The sequence below is a fragment of the Mauremys mutica genome, chromosome 22 (assembly GCF_020497125.1).
Source record: "Mauremys mutica isolate MM-2020 ecotype Southern chromosome 22, ASM2049712v1, whole genome shotgun sequence".
NCBI lineage: Eukaryota > Metazoa > Chordata > Testudines > Geoemydidae > Mauremys > Mauremys mutica.
This window is the reverse complement of record NC_059093.1, coordinates 69,480-90,433: the sequence shown is the minus strand read 5'-3', so window position 1 is coordinate 90,433 and position 20,954 is coordinate 69,480. Positions and strand designations below refer to the sequence as shown.

The window sequence follows — 20,954 nt, the reverse complement described above, 5'->3', positions numbered from 1 at the left end:
TGATATGCTCATCCCCAACCCCCCATCTTCCTTTCAGTTGAAATTTATAGACATTTTCACAAGTTCTAATAGCACTGACATTTCCATTCTGCTTTTTTGTGAGTTAGGTCTGAACCAAAACCTGTTTCTAAACCCCCCACCCCCACCATCACCACCACAATCTCTCTCTCATTGGGCACGTTTGAAATCCAAACCCACAGCCTGAACCAAAACTTCAGATCCCAAAAGTCCTGAACTTTGGTGGTAGTTGAAATCTGGATCTGAATTCTGTGACTTGAGTTTCTCTAATGACCAGAAATGAACTGTGTCCCTTTTGGTCGAAGAAGTCAGCCACGTTATCATATTGCAGATTTGTTTGGTAGTTTTCTTGTCCTTTGTTAAGCCCTCGTGTGGGAAGGAAAGGTGGAGGAGGCATCTTCAGGGCACATAGCTGAACAGAAACCTTATTAGCTCTGTGTGTGTGAGTGTGAAATTGAGCTGGGATTTTCTCAAGTCATGAGAGAACCTTGCCTTCAGTGCTATTATTATGCCCTCTATGGCTAGAAAAATGTGCACACACTCATTCTTAACCCATCACTTTAAAAATGGCTTTTATCACAGTGTCTGCTCACTAGACTGAAAAACAGGTAGGATCTGCTATCTCAGAAGCTTGAGGGGATAAATGGATCTTTTCTTTAATTAGCTTCCACGACGAGGTTACTTTTCAGAACATGAATATCCAAAGTGTTGTGATTTGTTGCCATATTCTTGCATCATGTTGTGATGTTACAACACAATGCAACAGCAACACAACACAAAGTCAGCCCAGAACTAAGAAACAAATGTTTTATTGTTGTTTTTCTGTCTCCAAGCTAAAGTCAGGACTTCTTGGGTTCTGCAAGTTTATGGTGGCCCTAACTCTTGATGCAGTTAAAATTTATTCAAGGACATTGTCCTATTTGCTTTAGACGGAAAGCAGGGACCTGTTATTTGTTCTTTGTCTTTTGCACAAGGCTGTGTACACTGATGGCACTCTGTGGTATCACTTAGTATCAAGAGTTCCAGGTGCCAGGGTAAGCAATTTTCCCCATGAGGTTTACATCTGTAGCTTGAAGAGGCTGCTGTCAATATTACCCATTATCTGAGACTATCCAGAATTAACAAGCAAGCTAATTCAGAACTAAGGGTAAACTTTCAACAAACCCAAACATTGAAAAATATGTAAGTAGGGGGGAAAAGATCTAGAAAGGTAAGGAAGAGAAAAGAGGGACAACTAACCTCTTTATTCCCCTCTCTGTGGAAGTCTGAAAGGGCTTCTGGTCAATGGAAACAGGACATTTTTAGCAATAATTGGTCAGATTGTGACTGGTCCTGCATGGATGCACTAGGGGTAGGGAGAGGAGGACAACTGAACCTTCGCTCTGTTGCCCTGCCTAGGAGTATGAGTACTGCTAGGTTAATGTCACTGCTACACTAGCTCCCCAGAGGGGATGGTCAAGGGTAGGACTGTGACGCAGCCCTTCCTCTGCGCTGGACTTGCTGCACTGTGGGTGACTACACTCCCATTCCAGTCAGCGCTTTCCTGGAGGAATTCTCGCAATTCCTGCAGAGACTCCTGCTGCTGCGTGACCCCTCCTCACTCCGCTCCAATATCTCAAGCCACAGTCTGATTTAAATAATTTATCGGTTAAGGTTGATAAGAGTGTCTTTATTGTGTGATTTATTTATTTGTTTTTACATAAAATGTTCTTAGATTCCTCCTCCCCCAAACTTCCACTCCATTCCCCATCCTCCTTTCCTCTTCCTCCTCCCTTTTCTTTCTCCTCACAAGTCTCATGCTTTATCTTCCATTCCCTAGGTATCTGTTATCCAGCTTCCCCCAACAGAAGCCTCTTTCTGCTTTCCTCCCCACAATCCACCCACTTAAAATATTTTCTCCCTGGCCTCATGGAGCATCACTATGGTGATGTCATGATGTCATTGTACTAGGAACTGTCACCTAGGAGATGGCGTGATGTCATTGTACTGGAGACAGTTGCTAGGGTGATTGCGGCGGGGAACAGGGGCTGTCATATGACCCACATCAGGAAATCTTCCCATTAAGGAGGAGAGAGAGGGGTGTGTGTGTGTGTGTGTGTGTGTGAAAAAGAAGCTGCCTGAGATTCAGAAATCTCAGTTTTCAGTTTATCTTGATATACAATACTCAATTAGACTCGTCTCAGCTTATCTATGTTCTCTCATGTATTTTCTAATGTGCCTGTCACCATAGATAGCATCTGGCCATAATAACAGTGGAATAAGCCATAGTCCAGTTATGTTCCCTGATGGGAAGGGTTCTTATCTTTATTGCTCTGTCCATCCTCTTTTGCTGTCAGGTTCCTCTCATTTCCATGATGAATAATCCAGCCCAGTCACTGACCACACAGATATCTATGGTATGTTACATATGTGAGCTGCATGTGGCTGAGGGGGATATAGTTCTGTACCTCAACCAGCAATCTGAGTTTCCCCCCTTTCTGCCTCCCCATTTCTGTTTCCAGCCCATCACTGATGATGGGAACATACCGTAGTAATTCCAGCAGCTCCAGGAAATGTCTAACATGAAAGGTGAAACAGGTTAAACAAAAAGAAAGATGCAGCCATTATAGGTCAATAATGGCCACCGCAAGGTGAAATCCCTTCTGGAAGACACTACAAAGGTGTAGCAGGCAGAATTAGGTTTGCAGGAGTTCCGAACTTTAAAATACAATATGGTCAAGTAATTGGGGAAAAGGTTTGAGAGAGAGGATTGTTCTGATATCCTGGATGAAGCACTGAATCACTGCATTTTCTCAGGCAACATATCTGGCCTCTGCCTTAATCAGCCCAGCAGGACAATGTGTAAAAAGCTAGGAATCTCCGTGACCAACCCGCATAGCATCTGAGATGAACTTTCCCGCAGAAACAAATGACCAAAAATAGCAAATAAGACTTCATCTGAGCCAAAGACAAAGAGGAAAAGAATTGTCTAGTGGTTGGGGTGCTAGTCAGAGACCTGGGTTTGATTCCCCTGTTCTGCCAATAATACTCTTTGACCTCTTGAAAGTCACTTAGTCTCTCTGTGTCGCAGTTTCCCTATCTGTAAAATAGGGATAATGGAACTGCTCTACCTCGCAGGGGAATTGAAGATAAATGCATTAAAGTTTGGAAGGCACTCAGATATATAAATGGCCATATTATAAATACATAACATAGATAAATTATGTAGATTTACCCAGACAATAAGTGTTTCTGCCAAAGTAGGAGATATGTTTAAGTTGATACTGTCCTGCAGTGGTAAGATTGGCTTCAGTCCTTGGGTCTGGCGAAGCTGTGCTTGGTGCAAGACCTTGGGGCTAGGAAAGGTGACTTGATACCATCTTTGTGCTTCTCCATTGTTGGGTCTGCCTGGCCCCCAAAATAATTTAAAGCAGCTTCAATAAATGCAGTAAATAATGTATAGCTACCTGCAGTAGTCCACAGGGACTTGTGGCACCTGAGGAATCACTGGAGTACAATCCACTGCAGCATTCCCTTTAGCCAAAGGCTATGCAGGGGAGTGGCATGGAATAAACTATATGCCATCTGAGGTTTTCCCTCTGCCCTTTTCAGATGAACATGTAAGCCAGTTTTTGCTCCATTAGATAGAAGTGCCTTATGGAGCCTGAGAAGCTGACCCATTGTCTCACCAAACAAAACTGCTAATGTTGGAGACATGAATGCATGGGGAGGCTGATGTGTCCAGGTAAAATGGGTGGCTTGAGCCTGTTGCTCCAAAATAGCATGCGACTCGGAATGCTGTTTGAATGTTCTGTTAGAATAGATCGTCTTCTAATATTGACCATATATGGCTTGTTGGGAAAACATTGGACCATGTCCTTCAGGTAAGGACTTAAATTCTAACATTATCAATGGACATCAAAAGATCTGGTGCCTATGGCTTGAGTATGCGTGAATGTGTATATGTGTAGGAGTGTTTGCAGGGGTGTGTGCTTATGTGCGTGTACATTTGAATAAATGCAGAGATGTGTGAGATTTTGTGTGGGACAGTATGTGAATGCACTTGAGTGTGCATGGGAATGTGGCTGTGTGGTAGGAATGGCATCACATGGCAGGTGTGTGTGTATGTACGTGCATGTGAGTAGCTCTGGTATAGCAGTGCGTATGTTTTGCCTGTAGTCACTCTGTGGATGAATACACTGTTATGAAAGCTGCTTCTCTAGCCTCTTTGTGTTTCAAAAGAATTTCTTCTTCATGTAGTCATAGGAGTAACTAACTCCACACGACAGCAGAACAAATTCTCTGTTCTTAATGTCTGTGCAAATTTTCCAGAGCTCTATTATAAACTATAGCTTGCAAGCTACTGCATTTCAGTGGCATTAAGCAGCTGCAGAAATCTGCCAGAAGCATTAGCTAATAAGCATATTTTCTGTCTTCTCTGCATCTGCTACGGAGCCAAGATATGTATATGCAACTCAGATCTTCTGTTCCACACTAGCTGCATCCTCAAAAGGAGCAGAGGAGAGAGTCTTGATAAAGAGGTCATCTCAGTTAAATAACTACCAAAATAATCAGTTACCAAAGTCCCTGATATGGAGGACAAGCAGAAACAAAGTACCAGTGAAGTGTATGCAGTTTTTTGTGTCCTGATAAAGTGAACCCTGAAGCCTTGTATCTAACTCCCAACATCTCCAAGCCAGTGATTCTCAATTTTTTTCATACCATGGTGTGTTACATCAGAAAAAAAAATTTGGACCCTTCCTCACATAGTTTTGGGATACCTCCTCTCATCTAGCTGTACAGAGAGGATGGTTAATGGCCCTCCTGGAGGCTGAGAACTCATGTGCTAAGCTAAAAACCCAAAATCACACTAATTTTATTGCATTTTGAGCTGGAAACAGGAATTCCATTGGAGAAAACATTGCCACTAGTGGCAAGACTGATCTGAGAGCTCAAAACAGGATAATTTTGGGACCCCTGAGATTTGTGTAGGATTCCAGGGTTCCTGCTATGAAAGGTGTAGTGTAGAAACTTGTGATTGGGTTTGAGTGTTCATTGGCTTTATGATTGTCTTCATCCAATCAGAGTACAAGTATTTGCATATTGGGATGTTGAGAAATAACCTTAGACTCAATATGCAAATCAATCCCCTTCAGCCAATCAGGCATCAGGGACTTGCATAATTGGGTTATTGTACAGGTTTCCTGGGTCCTCATTGGCCGAGGTAATTCCATTTCAATATCACTAATTATAAAGATTTCTGTAGAGTTTCTAAACAGGCCTGATTTATTGCTCAGCTTTGCATCCCTCGTGTGCCCCCTTCCCATGTCCTCTTTTATTACTGGGTACAGGACACCCAGCCCTCCAGGAACAATCAGATACTAATAACCAGAGATGTCAGACTAATAAGAGATTAGGCTGCTTTCTAGCAATTAGGAAGCACAAGGGACCGGGGTTAGTAAAACCCTGAGGAGAGGGAGTTGGGAGTGAGAAGTAGCATGCAGCAATGCTGAGCAGATAGCTTGCTCTGTGTATGACGCAACTCACCTTTTACTGGGCAATACTGCCACCTAGTGGAGTAATTTGTTTTTACATTGAGTCTGTACTGTGCCCTGTAAATGAGATCTGGGGTCTTATGCTAGTAAAATCAAGGATAGTTCTTCTGGCATCTTAAGTGACTTAAGCACAGAAACTGCTCTGTAGATGCCACACTTTTAAATTTGAAAGATATTTGTAAAACTGTTTGCCAAGTCTGAACCTGGATATTTAAAACATTTAGTTCAGAAATATATCCTTTGCTCAGATATGGTATTAATATAATTTACATGTCCAGAGTGTAATTCATCTGTAAGGATTCCAAATGCTTTACAACTACATGCATAAATGCAGCAATCTCTGGGGTGGAAGAGCTGTAACTGACTCATAGTATGCTAACAGTGTGGGGCTGGAAGGAAGTGTCTGGCAGTCAGCAGGGATAATCCCCAATTTAAGTGAATTTAGTGATCATGAAAGGTGCTAGCCTATCTGAAATCTTGGAAGGATGTGGAGAGGGGCCACAGAGCCAGGAATAAACTGAACATAGACAATGGATCATGAAATGGGAGTGGGTCAAAGGTGTGAAACAGGGGAAGCAGATTGAGATTCTCTGTCAGTATCCCCAAAAATGTCCACTTCTCCATGAAGGAGTCCAAGGAGACTGTGTATGTAGCCCAGAGGAGTGTCTGCCCAGATGCATGAAATGACCAGGGAATGGAAAAAGACAAGTTAGAGAGCCTGTAAATCCTCCAGTGCAGGGAGGAGATTGATGAGAAAGTCCTGTGATTTAATGGGGCCTGGAATAGGGTGTGCATAGAGAGCAGGTGTGGGGAAAAGTTTCAGCCGGACCCTCAGCAAGAGACAGATTTAAACTAGGTTGGTATGTTATACCTCATGACTGCAGTTTAGAGTTATCCATAAAAAAAGAGGCTCTGGATGTTGTTCAGAGATGGAACAGTAGGTGAATGTGCAGCCTGCTCAGGTAGTGTGCTGGAGGTGGGCAGGGGAGCTCGCAGGCCAGAGGCCTGTTGACAAGCTGCCATAGGCCAAGGGGATTAATTTCTTCATTTATCTCATGTAGAGTCCGGAGGAGAGGAATCCAGACAAGATGACAGTGAAGAAGTTAAAGTAACCAATGGCTGGCCCCCTCATGAAGTGCAAATGCAAGACCTGCTCATCTGGTAAAATGGCTATTAATGGCTAATAGACACAGTAAGTACGATCAGAAAAAGAGAGAGTGAGATGAATGGATAGGCTTTGTGAGACTTATTGTACCCATAAAGGGGAATGGATGCAAGAAGGCAGGGTGTTTGCCTTGCAATGGACAGGAAAGGCTCTGATATATTTATATTTATATGGGTGATTTTTTAAAAAGCCATAAGGGTCATCAATATATAGATTGATTAATTTAGTATCTAATAATATAGAGTGAAAAGTGCCTTACAAAGCAGGGTTATTAGCATCATTATCCCTCCCAATACACTGGACCAGACCACTTCTGTCTACTGAGTGGAATTGGTATATTTTAACCATGGTATCTGATAGTATAATGGTAGGTGAAAATAATTGCTAAATAAGTTTACGAAGTCAGCTTTTCGGGGGCAAGGACTATGCCTCTTTATATGTTTGTAGAGTACTAAGCACAGTGTTGTGCTCCATAAACAATACGAGCAAACTGCCTACTTCAGGAAAGGAAAGGTAGGAGACTAATGAGCTGAGGCACCCAGTGTGTGGTGCCTGTCAGGAAATCAAACTACCCATGGATGCTGGAAGGATGGGGACTGAACGTTGCTGCTGATTTATTTATCCATCTGGTGAAACTGCTCTGCAATATCAGTGCTGTTTTCACTGGAAACTTTCTGTGCTCTGGCCCCTTTGCAGAACCGTGAGAGGCTGATTTACTGCACAGTAGAGTATTACTGTTCCCTGTTGAACCTTTGTGACTGATGCCCCAGTCTGCAGGCTTCAAAGAGGCTGCACTCACTGTTGAAAGTTGCTGATTGAGTTTTATAGCTGATCATGCTGTAGTCTAATCCACCAGATTGTTCCCTAGTGTACTTCCACTGAAGCCAAAGCGGATCAATTTGATCTTACGTTTGATGTTCAGCAAGGCTTGTTATGACACAATGACAGCAATCTTGATTGCATGCATCAGGCTTGTGTTTGTGTGGTGAAAGAGATTAAACAGGTTCATTTAAACAGACTCACCATTTGGAACAGTTCTGCTTTCTTCCATTCTTCCTTTTCCTCACCTAAGCTCCCTCTATTGTTTCAGTACAAATTGCATTTACTCACACCTATTTTATTCAGTTAACCTTGAATACAGGAGGTTCCCCATGCTAATTGTTTTGTTGTATTTATTAATAGTTCTATCCCCTTTCTTTCCACCTGTCTTTCAGATCTTGTTTCCATTCATTTTATAATCTTTACACTGTTTCTCTTGTTCAAATGCAACAGTTAAACACCTTTTTTCTCTGACTAAAGTTTCTGATTGTTTCAGGTAAACAAACCAAGCAGATAAGCATAGATTGCAGAGCTTCCCTCCCTGGTGAAGTCAGTTAAGTTTGAGAGAGAGCCAGCTGAAGAACAAAGAGAAGAAAGGGTCCATGTGCTGCTATTTGAGGAAAAAGAAAAGGTGATTAGTCAGATGTCTACAGCATAGCACAGACAAACCTAGTTAAGTTTTACGGTTCTATTGCACCAGAAGCAATTCCTGTGAAAAAGTCCCAAAGTATAAACTATTTGTTTTTAATTTATTGAGACTGTCCAGGCTTTAATAAGTGGCTGTCCCCAAATCTGCCATCTTTCTTTGTTTCATTTTCCCATTCTTTTGATCTTGGAGCTGTTGTCACCTTCCAGTGTTGAGGATCCAGTCTTTTGCTTACAGGTGAGGCTCTGAGGAACCATCTGTTGACAGAATCTGAATCTAAATGATTTAAAGTTTGCTGCCATGAGGGCAGGGGACTGGACTTGATGACCTCTCGAGGTCCCTTCCAGTCGTAGAGTCTATGAACCTATGTTCCTGAGCAATCTTACCAAAAGGCATTCCCACAGCAGATGTACCAAAGAAGTATAGATGCTTGATATCTTCAACAGACAACAGGGCATCTTTGCTTCCCACTTCATGTATTTTGGCTGGGGTACTGTCAAAATAAGTTTTATTATATGCAGGGCCGGCTCCAGACCCCAGCGCGCCAAGCGCGTGCTTGGGGCAGTGTGCCGCGGGAGGGTGGCAGGTGGGACCAGCAGACCCTCCGCAGGCACGTCTGCAGGAGGTCCACCGGAGCCGCGGGATCGGCGACCGCCAGAGCACCCCCCGCGGCATGCCATCTAACCTTGGAGGTCAGAAGTGGTGTGTCTGACATTCATCCTCATCACAGTGGTCCTCCAAGATGTTAAATGTCCGATTCTATTCCCATATTGTCTTCAGCTGGGGCAAGTGTATATCTAAAAGACAGTGGAGATGGCTGTAGTTGGCATCTTCAAGAATCAATCTGTTGACAAAAGATGAGGGCTTAGAAGTGACTCTCAAATCTAGCCTAGTTACGTCAACTATAACACTGATTATATGTTATACCTCTGCCAAAATTGAGTGAGGTGTCTGCAAATAACTTGTATGGAGTTCTGTAAACAAGATATGGGTTAGCATTGTAGCTCCCTGAAGAGCCCCACATAATGCTTTTGCCATATGAACTTTCACATCTTTAGTTTCCCTCTATCAGAAAGACAGACTGCACACACTACGGGTGTGGGTGGGTGAGATTCTGTGGCCTGCATTGTTCAGGAGGTCAGAGTAGATGATCATAATGGTCCCTTCTGACCTTAGTCTATGAGTCTATTGATTCAGCAAGTAATAAAGGACTGAATCATGTGGATCTAGTTAATTCTCTTCAAATACATCTAGTAGCATTTTATTACAGGAAGAAGGATACTAATTTCCTGTAATAGATAGAGCCCAATAGATGTGGAATTGTCAGTGGTATGAGAGACTCTGCCTATACCCACGATCGGTTGGTGAGTGTAGTATCTCTGCCCCAATCTTGGCCGTACTGAAGGCCATACTTTATATTTTAGGATTAAAGAGCCTAATAACCTCCCCCATTCCCAAAAGAGATGCATCCTTTTTTTGCAAGAGGTAATTCTCCATTTTTGCTTGGACCTTACCAAAAAGCACGATTTAGAGTATTAATTCTGGGGTATCTGGGGGGAGAGAGATGGGCTGGAGGGAGGAGAGAGAGCCTGAGCTCAGCACAAAATAGTCCAGACAATTTATTCACATACACAGCCTCGATAGGGTCATCAAGAACCTGCCCCTCCACAGGTCTGTAACAATCAAACCTAATCAAGAGCCCACAGCTAACTAACCGAGGGGGGCTTTTCTTCACTAGAAAATTAGGTCAGTTTAGCACACAAACATGAGTAGTTGCTTTAACTTCTGTGATGTAGAACATAACCTTGTAGTCAGTGTAGATGGGGACAAGTCATGTGTGGCTAACTGCAGTCAGCTGGTCATAGGTAATGCTGGTTTCAGTAAGGTTTACTCACAACTTGCTGGCATGATCTGAAACCCAACAGCCCTGGTCTGCGCTGACCGTTAAGTCGTGTTTAACTTCAGGTTCGTTAATGAGAATCCTCAAATGTGGCCGAACTTTCTAGTGAAAACAAGCCTCGAAAGTCTAGGTTAAGCTTTCATGCCAATGAGCTCCACTCCCCGATTAGCAGTGCTGCGGGTCAGCTCCTCCAAGCTCCCGCTGAGCCCAGAATTAGGGCAGAGCTCCTTGCAGCTTTGGGTGCTGTGTAGAATGCTGCCTGTCACTGCTATTCAGGTTTATACAGGGCAAGTGGCAGCACTTTTACCTTGTTATATCAGATGACACCATTTGAACGACAATATGAGAGTATAAATGATCTAATTATCTGACATCTTCCATGAAAGACTCCCTGTTCCAACACTTGTCTTCTGTCACCAGACGTCACCGGTGTGGTGCTCTGCTCTGTTCAGTGTTGATAACAGTCGGCTGCGTGCGTGTGTTCCCTCTGTGTGCTGCCCCAGTTCTGCAGATCACTGACACAGCAGACCCCAAGAGAACCCCCAATGATCACAGACTCCAATGAGGTACGAAGGCACTTGGTCAGGTTTATTGTCAAACAAAGCACAGTAATAGTTTCCCGCAGACTCTACAGGACATACTACGAATATGTGCCCCCAACAATGGACTTAACACTGTGCCACAGTCAGTGGCAGGACTTAACACTGCCCCCTAGGCCAGACAAAGACAACTCTTCTGGGGTACACTTTTTTATACACAGGTACAAACAAGTTACACATCACTCCCAACGTATAGAGATGCAACCCCTCTACGTGTTAGGTGCTGCTTCTCACCTTGTACAAGTTGGTTCGAACAAAACATCTCTATCCATCATATTACCCTTTTAACCCTGTCTTTAGGATGGGTGAGCATGTTCCTTGTTATGTGTTTGTACCATAATGTTCTGGTACCACCCTGGCACTAGTGCTTTAGTACCTTTTAGGTATGTGTATAATTGCAACATCAGCCTTCCTGCCAACTTCTGTGAGCAGGGCATGCCTCTGGCTCACAGCTTAACTTTGCTTTATGTCAGCAATCTTGACCATTATTTTAGTTCAGGCTTTAGGTCTCATACCAGTTCTCTGATACATGGGTTTATGTTTCAGGGCCTCATCTTACCACATCTTCTTTTATGCTGTGGTATGGAGGTTAAAGTCCACTAAGCTATCTCTTCAGCATTTATCTGCCCTCAAATTAGATTACTTATTCCTAGGAACATGACACACATCTGTCACTTTTTCAGTGTTACCTGCCCACTTCCAGCTCCATTTAATACAAAACTTGTTTGCTACTTTCTCCATCTGCAAGTTTAGCCCTTTTTTTAAATTCTTTTTTACATTATTCTCAGACTTATTTATTTCCACATGTCTATATAGTTCAGCCAGAAGATGCTCATGGGGTCATTCTGATGCATTAACCACATGATTTTCCTTGAAGTGAACAAAATATTAGGGCTACTGTGTTCATGTATGGGAGCAACGTAGCCAGCTGAGATAGGAAGGAACCCCCTTACCCTCACACCTGTTATTCTATTGGAGTGTTGTAGTGGGCTTATGACGGGGAAAAATGCTATGTTAGGATGGGTGTACTGCACATGGACACAAAGTGTTCTTTGGAACATATAACAGAAACAAAGGGAACTGGATGGCTCAAAGTGTCTTCTACCTCTGCAGTAGCCTTTCAACTCTCTAGGTCAAATCCAGTCCATGCTGGTAGAGATTTGAAGTCCTTGTCATCTGATGGCTGATTAATTGTTTATAAATCGTACGTGAGATAATTGGGTAGCCTCAGTTCAGTTTCTGGTAGACAGGTGTAGGTGTCCGTATTCCTAAAACAATCACCAGCCTTCATCTACCGTCATTTAAACCACCATCATGACAACTGCTGGCCCCATAAAGAGTCTGCAGGGATGCCAAGGAACATAAGCACACGGAAACTAAACTCTTCTCTTACTTTTAAGTTTGGTCCCCTCCAGAGAAGGGTTGAGGCAAATTCACAGGGCAGACTGGGAACAGAGGTATGTTGCTGACACCCACACAGACGCCTGATTCTGTGTCTCCTCTCAGCTTTTCAGTATCTTTATCTTTGTTGCTAAACAGAAAGGTGAGGCATTGAAGAATGGCACACTGCAGTTGATTGTGCCAAGGCTTATCCTTCATTAGCCTGACAATGACATCCATGGAATTTTGCCTTTGACTTAAATTAATGCAGGATAAGGCCCTATGATCTTTTCAGAACTTGAAGAAACATCTTGTTCAAAGAAGGTCTTTGCTTGTTCGCTAGTAACAAGGAGGTCTAAGGAGTGAAATGAAGCAAGGTTAGGAGGCTTGATTTTTCTCTGTAGGTCAGAGTAGGCTAGAGTTCTACACGACAGTCTTTTACTCTGATCAAGAGAGAGCATTGCATGCTGGGACTGATGGTCCCCGCAGACTCCTTCACTATGTTCAATCTAAAGGGATCTGCAATCTGCACCATTTTATAAAAATTAGATGAGGCTCTCATTCTCCCTGCCAAGTTGCCAGTGCGGCCCTCAGCTGGCCAAACTATGAACCACTTCTCCAGGTGCCAAATATACCATAACCTTGTCAACTGGGATCTCTGGCTGGCTACTTTACCCAACACATATGCAAAATTTATTGAAACAGCAAATGAAGTGTTGCCAAGGAAACCTGAGCCATTAAACTCCAAAAGCATAATTTATAAGAAATAAATGTGATTGTAAACATTCTCTTTCTCTATTAGTGCTGTGAAAACCCTAATGAAATAGTCTTGCATTCTTCCAGCTAATGGAAACAATGTGTCTGGGGAATGAAAGGGTGAAATGGGAAATTACAAGACATTTAGCTCTGTCTGGGATAGAGCAAATGGGAGCGGAGGCGCTGGTGTGTTTTCTCCCTCACATCAATAATGTATTGAATGCTTGATTCTCCACGTATGTTATAAATCAGGACTAACTCAGCTGAAGACAGTGCAGTCATGTTAGTGTAAAGTCAATGTAAGTCGGAGGAGGATCAGGGCCAGGGTTTCTAGAAGAACCTTTAGAATATGACAATACAAAAAAACAGGGAAGGAGAGAATTAGACAATTGGAAATGTTTTTATATTAGCTTGTTTTAATACCTTAGAAATTTAAAATTAGATTTCCTTCTTTCCTTTCCCCATCATCACTGGTGGTATAGGCCACCATATTCAGACGAGAACTTTGAAGGCTGAAGTGGAGAAGGGTTCCATGTGAACAGCAATTGAACATGGGTCAGTCGGTCCTAAGAGATAGGCGAGTGCTGTTCCGAAGGGACGGGCGATGACTTCAAAAGGTGTTGGTTGACATAGACAGCAGGACGGTGGCCAGGGAAGTTGGAATCTGCTAAGGAGTGTGTAACAACTCACCTGCCGAATCAACTAGCCCTGAAAATGGATGGTGCTGGAGCGCCGGGCCCGTACCCAGCTGTTGCCAGCAATGAGAGCCGTGGGGGCTACACCGCGACGAGTAGGAGGGCTGCTGCGGAGCGCCTTGAAGCCTAGGGCGTGGGCCCGGGTGGAGCCGTTGCAGGTGCAGATCTTGGCCATACTGACCATGGCAAGTCCCCAGCCTTTAAGAACTTCTTGTCATGTGAGGCAGCGAAATCTGCAGGTCCTTCTTGAAGCAGACACAACACTAGAGGTAGGTACAACAGAGGGCTTTCCTCATGGAGTTGGTGGTGAAAGCAGATTCTGGCCCCAGATTCCAGATGCCTGGATCTGTGGAGGACCAGAGGCAGTTGAAATCTGTCCCAGCATCAACTTCAAAACCAGACAAAGGGTCACTAAGGCCTGTGGCTTCCTCGTCTGGGAAGCACAGATGGATCAATATCAGAATAAAAGTCTTAAAAGGAGAAGAGGTAAAAATCACCCTCCCTGGATCTGGCTTCCAGGCCACATAAGGCTACCAGGCTGTCAGATGTTGAGTGTCTCAAAACTTAGGAAAACTTCCCTGAGCACTTTGAAGCCAATATCAGCTGAGCAGATCTGTCCACAATAGAGGCCCTGCCTAGCCATGCCATGGCTGTTTTAGCCTCCTCAGTACCAAGGCAGTCAGAAAAATCACTGGCAAGTGTGGTACTGGGTAGAAGTCTGACTCTGGTGCTGGCCATTCTATTGCCTACAGCACCGGCTCCCATGTGGTACCTTCCACAATGACCTGTGTGTGACTTCTGGGCCCACATTCACCCCAATGCAGTGCAGGTTCCTGGTCCCAGTGACTTTGGTGGTTCCACCATCCAGCCAGGGCCTCCCTACACCTATGGTGCAAGCAGCACGCTTCCTAAAAGACTGTTCTTTCTCTTATCTTCTAACTCTCAGGAAAGTAGTCAGCCATGCCTGGTCAGGTTTCAAGGCTCAGCAAATTTGATCTTGCCCAGGGAAATAAGAGGTGTGTAACCACAGCTGAGGGTGGAATATGATACCAAACATTGTGGGGCCTAGTGCCACATGAGTATGGCATGTGGAACATGTGGGTCCCATAGGGACCGCAGGACAACCTGGGACCAGCCTCTCCACCGCACTTATGATGCAAACAGTCACCCCTGTGCCAGAGACTGACATGTCCCCTCTGCATCCTTGGGACCAGAGCCAGGAGCAGGTGGCTCCAGTGGGTCCAGGGCAAAGGACTGATGATCCTGCTCATGACCCTGTCACCTCCAGATGATGCTGTGCTTCAAGATCTGTCAGCTACCGCTGAGGACTGCAAGATAGACCAAGAGTTCATGAGACTGGTAGCAGTGGCCTTGGAGATACTTATTCCTCAATATCCTACACTTGCTGGTGCTGGGATGCATAGCCATCCTGATCAATGAGGGGCTACTGGATCCTATGAAAGCCCTATCGTGAAAATCAGCATCACTGGCACCAATGTCCAAATGGACAGAAATGTGGTACCAGGTCCTGACTACCAGCTATAAACAGTTCTGATTTTACCAGGTATCAGGATCCCTAATGATGATGATGGCCAATAAAAGAATCCATCAGGGTTATCAAAAACAATCCTCAAGATCAAGGAGGCAAAGTGTCTTGACCTGCTGGAGGGAAGGAATCCTACTACACTTTGAGCCTCCAGATGAGGATCTCAAACTACCAGGCAGTCTTGGCAAAATATGACCACATCTAACTGGTATGTCTTACAATCATTCATTGGCAAATTGCTGTAGGACTGCAGGGATGATTTCCAAACTATCCTGGCAGATGGTTGTTTGCTGGCCAGAACTGCACAAAAAACTATCTTGGACACAGTAGACTTTGTGTCCAGGGTGACGGCAATAGTGGTCATGCCACTCAGCTCCCCCAGCTAGCCTCAGTAGGCACCCTGAAAGAATTACAAGCGACTACTGAGGACCTGCCATTCAAGGGCTGCTCATTCTTCCACAAGAAGACTGACAGAGCAATGAGATCCCTCTTTAACATTCTAGGGCCACCTGCAGATCCTTGGAGGTCTATGCCCTGGCTTCCAAAAGAAGTCATCTCAGTCCCCAACCTTATCAGTAGCAGCCTTTCTTCCAGTATAGGCTGTCTGAGCCCCTGGGCCACAGGCAGAAGCCCATGAGAATAAAATCCATGGGGGAAGTCTACTTCTCAGTTGTACCACCCTGCTTCAGCATTGACTAGGCAGCAGATCTGATTCGGTGCCTGAAGACAGCACACAATTAATTCTGCTATCCTTGCCCTCCCTTCCATTCAGCAACTGTCTGGCTTACATCCACCAGGCCTGCTCCAGCATCATCTCAGACCACTAGGTTTCGGAATTTGGTCCAGAGAGCCTATGCCATTCAGTTCCTCTCCCTTGCCCCCCAATTTCATCATCCCTCTTCAGAGACCCTTCCAACAAAAGCTTGCTTTAACAAGTGCACCCCCTCTTTCCTTTGGGTGGTCTAGAGAAGGTTCTACTCAAGGTACTTCCCCTTTCCCAAGAAGACTGGGCAGCTTTGACCAATATTGGACCTCAGAGTCTTGAACACCTGTATCAAGAAACTCAGGTTCAAGATGGTCTCTTTCTTGTCTATCATCCCTCCCTAGACCAGAAGGACTGGTATGCAGCCCTCAACCTCAAGAATGCAAATTTTCACATCATGATACACCCTGCAGACAAGTACTTCCTGAAGTTTGTGCTGGACGACAGTCACTACCAATACTGTATTTTACCCGTCAGTCTCTCTGTAAGGTCCTTATTTTTATGGTTGGTGGCAGCCTGCCTCAGAAAGTCAGGTGTCCAAGTGTTCCCCTACTTGGATGACTGACTGACTACAGGCGCCACTCAGTATCTCGAGTCCAGACCTACATTATTCTCTAGCTATTCATGTGTGTATGGGCCTGCTGTTGAATGAGAAGGAAGTCATTGTTGACACCTACATGGCAGATAAAGTTGATTGGGGCTGTACTCTGCATGCAGACAACTGCTTATCTACAATCTCTGTTTCCGCATGCAGTTCCAGCCAGTGATGTGAGTAAGATCCTGGCTCAGACTATTGGGTCTTATGGTGGCATGTACATTTCTTATCCCATAGGCAAGGCTCTGCTTCTGGTGACTTCAGGGATGTTGTCTTGGGTAGTACACAAAAGACACATTACCTAGGCAGAGTGATGCATTTCCCTTCAGTCACTAGACCGATCAAAGGACCCTGGCACTGTTTGCAAGGGGGACCCATACAGCCCCGGTTTGCCCATGGAAACCATGATCACGGAAACCTCCATGTTCAAATGGGCGGGGGGGTCCTTATGGCAGTCTCATGGTTCAGGGATTGTGGTCAATTATGAAGACAGCTTTATGCATAAATATTCTAGAATACAGGTCCATATACAGATAATATTTGGCCTTTCTTGGTAATGCTGGACAATATGGCATCAGTCTTCTATCTAAACAGGCAGGAAGGGAGCTAGTCTCAGGTCTTGTGCCAGGAGGCCCTCCAGCTTTCGGACTTTACCCTGACAGCAGTCCCTCCCCGGGGATGAACAGTGTGAAGGGAGATGGCCTGAGCAGATACTTTCGGAATACTCACAAGTGATTAGTGCATGAGGGAATCCTTCAGGACATCTTCCAGCGATGGGGAGGTTCCCCACATGGACCTTTTTGCAACAGTGGCAAAAAACAAGCGTTGCTGCTTCTGTTCATGCAGGAGGGGGCACAGTCCCAGCTCTCTCTCTGATGCTCTTCTCCTTACATGGATGAACGGACTGTTCTATACATTCCCTGCCATTTCCCTGCTCCCCAAAGTGCTGTGGAAGATCAGGCAAGAGAAAGCTGGATTATTCCTGATATCCCTGGGTTGGCTGTGCCAAATGTGGTTCAGGGATCTCCATGACCTCTCTAGAATACTGCCAATCCCTCTACCCTTGATTCCTGACCTAGTTTGGAACAAGGGCTCAGTCTTGCACCTGAACTTCAGCTCCCTCCACTCGACAGCATGGCTGCTCACTGGTTGACACTAGTGGAGAAGAGCCTTTCATCAGATCCTTATTAGTAGCAGGAAGCATTTCACTAGGTTCACCTAGCTCTCTAAATGGATGAGGTTCACCTGCTGGGTGCAAGAGCACCAGATATACCCTTTACATTCTGGGATACCGGAGATCTTGCTGCACCTGAAGAACTCTGGGCTCTCTGAGTTCACTGTGGGTTCACTTGGTGGCCATTTCCATGATTCACCCACCAAGTGACCAGTGCTCAGTCTTCTCTCACCTGATGGCAAAGGGGTTCCTGAAGGGCATCTCGATACTGTACCCACCAGTCAGGGACATGGCCCCAGTGTGAGACTTTAAACTGGTCCTCTCAAAGCTGATGGATGCCCCTTCTGCACCTATGGCTATGGGCTCACTGCCCTATCTCGCCAGAAAAGTGTCCTTTCTCTTGGCAATTACATCTGTCAGGAGGGCCAGGAACTGCAGACTCTGATGGTTGAGCCACGTTATACAGTCATTCATAGTGTTCAAAGAGTCTCCAAAGTTTCTATGAGATTACACCCCAGATTTCTTCCCCGGGTTGTGTCCGAATTCCACACCAACAAGATCATCCACCCCAAGCCTCATGCTGGGAGAGCAGAGCAGAGGCTGCACCCACTGGGCATCCACTGGGCCATATTCTACCTGGACTGGACAAGGCCTTTGAAAAATCTGCCAGGTGGTTTCTTGCTTACACAGAGAGAATCAAAGGACGGCCCATGTCTATGTAAAGAATATCAAACTGGATTACTCAATGCAACGGGTCATGTAACTGGTTAGCAGGTAGGCAGCTGCCTGACAGAGCGACAGCTGCCTCCACCAGGGCACACTCCACCTTCGTGGTCTTTGCAGCAAACTTGCCAATTGAGAATATTTGGAAAACAGTGACCTGGTCACACATTCATGATGCATTACAAGTTGGTGAATGTAGCCAGGGACTCTGCAAGATTTGGAAGAGCTCTGTTACAGTCTACATTTACAGAGACTTCCTGTACCTGCCCCCAATGATACTACTGCGTGGGAGTCACCAACTGTGGAATATGTACACAGATGAGCAGTCAAAGAAAGAAGAGGTCACTTAGCTGTACAGTAACTGATGTTGTTCTTTGTGATGAGCAGTCCGTATACGTATTCCACAGCCCACCTGCCATCCCTGCTACTTCAGAGTCCTGATGTCAGTCTCCTGTGGAGGTGAAGGAACTGGTTCTGATGAGGCAGCTCTGCCCATTGTACCTTTTGTGAAGTGAATGAGGAAAGGAAGGGTTACATGTGCTGCCCCAATAGATAGCGCTGGCTAGAAAATTCTCCGACATGTGTGCACTGGATGTGCATTCACCAGCTGTGGAATATGTACACAGATTACACATTTCGAAGAACATCCGTTACTGTGCAGGTAAGTAATATCTCTTTTTCACCAGTGTCCCTCAGGGCTAAAGAAGGTTACAGAGTGCAATAACTGGGATAGGTAACCTTGGGCTCCAAGTGATGCTCAAAGTGTTTGGAATGAATAAAGCAATACACTAGGGCTGTTCACGGGTTAAATCCCGAAGTCCTTAGTCACCTTAGCTCTGTCCTTGCTCAGACAAAATACCCATTGCTCCAGAAAATGCTGGCCTGAGTAAAGGCTAAGAAAACGGGGAGTAAGGATTTCAGGATTAAGCCCAGAAAGAGCAAACCATGACACTGCAGTATGGGTTGATTCCTTCAGTTTCTGCTCAGATAAAACGCCAATCCAATATGTGGGCCAAACCCTAAACTCTTTTTTCCCATCCTTATTTAAACAAGGTTCTCATTGGTTTAATGGGTGTTTTGCCTGAAAGATCTGCAGGATTTGGCCTATAAACTAGCATTTGTGAACAAAGACATGTTGCGTTAACTTGTTCAACATTTTACACACCCTTTGGAATGCAGCACACTATCTAGAAATACCCATCTCCCCTGTTACAGAAGTTCAAACTGGGAAATTTGCAAAGGCTGTTGTATCAGCATTTGTGGCTAACGATCTTCCTATCTTGTGGGCGTGTATGTTAGGAAGCTGTCATCAAAATACTTAACTTCCTTGTTATGTTAATACTCAGCTCATTTGGCAGTATTCTTGTCTGTATTCTGGACTTTCAGGAGCTATGTTTAATAGCTCTTACATCTTCTGGATGCCTTTGCTTATGCAAATTTCTGGAAGCCTATTATGTCTGGTGTAATAAATTTATGGGTGTAAGTTTTCCGTCACAAGTGATTAAGTGTTCTAAGATGTAGCTAAATACATAATAATTACAACATGAAATGCAAGTAATAAAATCAGTACTGCTATGGAGAAGATGAAGATTGGCCAGGTCTAGTTATGACCTGTCACATCAGTTTCGGGCCAAAAATTTCACGGGGTTCTGAGCTTTCAGGCTGTTTAATGAGCTGCCTGACCCAGTTAAATTGTGATACGAGTCTCAGACTCTTTCCTGTGTTGGTGGTTTTACCTTGGAGACAGGTAGGCCTATTATGTCCTGTTACCTGTACAAGCTTTAATGGAAATTTGTTTTCTATTTCCCAATGAGGCCCAATAGCTTCCTTCTCTTGGTTTAGAGAGGGAAATTGGATGACTTGAATCAATATGGTGGAGATATGGCAGCCTTGGCTCTTTGTTATTAGTAAACAAAAATGATGTAATCTCAGGAGGTTCCTCAGTTCCTCTCCATCCAGCCCCCCGCCCTACCAAATTGGCTTAGTTTTCCCGTACACAATTTTGTTACTGTTTCTACACAATGTTGTTGTTTACTGTGAACTGACTAATGTAATATGTGTCCTGATGTAAAAATAGGTCTCTTCTGGAAATAATCTGGAAAGTGAGCAATGCATCTGACAAATGAAAACCATTACTCTTTGGAGAGAGTACTTTCCGAGAGAAACAGGTACATCATCGGCAATGGACAGTAAGTTGAGATGCAAAAGGGAGTCCTTTCTTAGAAGGGATATTATTTGCAGGACTAGAAATGACACCCATTCTTTGGATAGACTTACGGGCTATAGCCAATTAGTGCAATGATAAATGGATGATAAAATGAACTTTGTGATGTTATGGTCAATTTATATGCTATTTCATGTACAATCAATGTATGCTGAATAGATTTAAATTGTAGGAATATAGAAGTAGAATATTAGTAAAGCATGGCTGAAACACAAGGCCTACAGGCTGAGACCTGTCAGATTTTAGATTAGCCAGACTGTCATAGGCTTAAGAATGCTTAATGTGAGTTGAGTGACCTAGGAATAACCCTATGCCAACAAGGTCACAAGGTTACCACATAAGATGTGTGAATAGATGAGGTTATGAAAAAATGTATTGCAGTAGGTTACAATGTATTGTCCAAGACAACGAGAAACC

At 44.4% G+C, this 20,954-nt stretch overlaps 1 protein-coding gene across 3 annotated transcripts in view; it reads left to right on the top strand.

Annotated features, from left to right (window-relative positions):
- The window catches only part of LOC123354949 (sodium/glucose cotransporter 1-like), a 91,705-nt gene that overhangs the window by 15,258 nt on the left and 55,493 nt on the right, over positions 1 to 20,954 (top strand). The window contains exons 1-4 of one of the 3 annotated variants that reach the window (XM_044997361.1): positions 2,070 to 2,097; positions 6,614 to 6,744; positions 8,033 to 8,167; positions 20,391 to 20,481. The gene's annotated coding sequence lies outside the window, so the exon portion shown is untranslated. Of the gene's footprint in view, positions 1 to 2,069; positions 2,098 to 6,613; positions 6,745 to 8,032; positions 8,168 to 20,390; positions 20,503 to 20,954 lie in introns of those variants that run through there. The other 2 variants (XM_044997360.1, XM_044997362.1) reach the window with 2 other exon arrangements.